The sequence below is a fragment of the Podarcis vaucheri genome, assembly GCF_965113315.1.
Source record: "Podarcis vaucheri genome assembly, chromosome: 5".
Classification (NCBI taxonomy): Eukaryota; Metazoa; Chordata; class Lepidosauria; order Squamata; family Lacertidae; genus Podarcis; species Podarcis vaucheri.
The window spans coordinates 7,012,507-7,015,428 of record NC_138763.1 but is presented as its reverse complement, the minus strand read 5'-3'; positions in this window follow the sequence as shown (position 1 = coordinate 7,015,428).

Below are 2,922 nucleotides of genomic sequence, written 5' to 3'. Positions count from 1 at the left end.
GATTTCTTAAATTTGAGAGCGGAGTACTGTTCCTTGCAAGCACAGGGCTTCGCTATTCAGCCGTAGCAATGGCTTCCCGATAGCCCGCTATCCCATTCCGCCGTACTCTTCACCCTTTTTCCAGGATTACCTGACGGCCAGACGGGTAGCTTTAGGCACTGCTGGGAACCTGACCCTCTGGACACCCTCCAGAGGTTTAGTAGGGGGTTATTTCGCCCTAAAACCCCCCTTTTCTGGCTGAAATAGCCAGGGTTCCTCTCACGGAGAAATCCCTCGCTTGCGACGGGCTCACGCTCCACCGGAAGTCCCAAATACTCTTTTATTTCATCCTCCGTCTCAGTTCCTACTTTATATAGCTTGTTATAATATTTTATAAAGCACTTTTTAACTTCCTCAGGATTATCTAAAGTTCTCCCTTCTTCCACTATTTTATCTATCTATCTATCTATCTATCTATCATATATATATATATATATATATATATATATATATATATATATATGCAGGTTTTGGTGTCTTCGGGTGTCTTCCCGTGTAAGAGTCGGGGTGTCTGTGCGACGTTTCGACGAGGTCTCACTCGTCATCTTCAGGCTGGTGCTTTCGGCTTCTTGTTACTGGAACAGAGCAGAGTCTGGTGTTTGAGTTCCTATAAATACTGTTGAGGGGTGTGGTGTATAGCCTCCAACGTTCTGGGCAGAAAGGAAGTTCCTAGATTAGTGTGCCTTTTCTTCTTTTGTTCCTTAATTACTTGAGGGATATCTTGGGTGATTTCATGAGTGATATTCTGAATACCACTGGGTGGGTCATTAAGTGTAGATTAGTTGCTAAAGCTTTTGTGTCTTGACCTCTTGAGCTTGTGAAGAGTTTTTCTGAGAAGATGGCTGTGCTGCATTTAGTTGTGCTCTGGCTTGGCTTCGTGTATAGGGGCGAGCTGTGGTTTTGTGCCTTGTGCCAGCCAGATCTGTGTAGGGATTGCAGGGGGGTGCAGCATCCGGAGGTGCCACTATAGTTTGGCTACTGGATGGAGTCTGTAATATGTCTGTGGAGAGGGTCTGGGTTTGGGTCTGGTGTGGTTGATTGGTGACGGCGTTCTGTGTGCCTCTGGTTCTGGTGTCGGTTTTTGTGGGGAGGGCTAATTTCCAGATGTCTGGCAGGCGGGACGTGTCGTCACGCTTGTTCATGTTGTGAGGGTGTTTCTCTATCTCGATGGCTTCCATGATTATTCTCTTGTGGTGATGTTCCATGTTAAAGAGCAATTTGGAATCTGCAAAATTAATTTCGTGTCCTGTTTCTTTCATGTGTTGGAAAAGAGAGGAAGTTTTTTCTTCTTTTTTGACAGCATTCTTGTGTTCTGCGATACGTGCATTTATTCGTCTGTTTGTTTGTCCAATGTACGTGGCTGGGCAGACTTTGCAGGGTATTTCATAGACCCCTTGGTTTTCCAGCTGGATTTTGTCTTTTGGGTTTCTGAGGATATTGGCTATTTTTTGGTTGGTGCAGAAGGCTGTTTTGATATTGTGTTTATGGAGGATTTTGCTGATTTTGTCTGTAGTGCCCTTGATATAAGGAAGGAGGGCCATGCCATTGTTTTCTTCTGTGTCTTGGTTTTTGGGGGGTGTTTCTTTTTGGATTAGCTTCGTAACCCTGTTTTTCTGGTATCCATTGGCGATTAACACATTTGAGAGATTCTGTAACTCAGTTGTCAAGTGGTCTTTGTCAGCCAGGCGTTTGGTTCTGGAGATGAGAGTCTTGGCTACGGAGTTTATTTGTGCAGGGTGGTGGTGTGATTGTGCATGTAAGTAGCGGTTGGTGTGTGTTTTTTTCCGGTAGATATTGTGTCCTAGGGAGCCATCAGGTTTTTTGTAGATTAGGACGTCAAGAAAGGGGAGTTGGTTGTTGTCTTCTATTTCCATAGTGAATTGTATTTTGGGGTGTAGGCTGTTGAGATGTGTGAGGAAGCTATCTAGTTTTTCTTTCCCGTGTGGCCAAATTACAAAGGTGTCGTCAACATATCTGAGCCAAAGTTTGGGTTTGTGTTCTGACTTGTCTAAAGCATTGGTTTCAAAGTGTTCCATGTACAAATTTGCGATGACCGGTGAGAGGGGTGATCCCATAGGTGCTCCTTCTATCTGTTTGTATCTTTGTCCATTGTGGATGAAGTACGTGTTGGTTAGGCAGTGGTTGGTCAGGTCCAGGATGTATTTGGGGGGGTTGTATTTGTTTTGAATGGCTGTCAAGACACCCGAAGACACCAAAACCTGCATATATATATATATATATATATATATTTGCTTTCGTAGATTTTCACGGGTATAGGAATGCAGGTTTTGGTGTCTTCGGGTGTCTTCCCGTGTAAGAGTCGGGGTGTCTGTGCGACGTTTCGACGAGGTCTCACTCGTCATCTTCAGGCTGGTGCTTTCGGCTTCTTGTTACTGGAACAGAGCAGAGTCTGGTGTTTGAGTTCCTATAAATACTGTTGAGGGGTGTGGTGTATAGCCTCCAACGTTCTGGGCAGAGAGGAAGTTCCTAGATTAGTGTGCCTTTTCTTCTTTTGTTCCTTAATTACTTGAGGGATATCTTGGGTGATTTCATGAGTGATATTCTGAATACCACTGGGTGGGTCATTAAGTGTAGATTAGTTGCTAAAGCTTTCGTGTCTTGACCTCTTGAGCTTTCGTGTCTTGACCTCTTGAGCTTTTCTCAGAAAAACTCTTCACAAGCTCAAGAGGTCAAGACACGAAAGCTTTAGCAACTAATCTACACTTAATGACCCACCCAGTGGTATTCAGAATATCACTCATGAAATCACCCAAGATATCCCTCAAGTAATTAAGGAACAAAAGAAGAAAAGGCACACTAATCTAGGAACTTCCTCTCTGCCCAGAACGTTGGAGGCTATACACCACACCCCTCAACAGTATT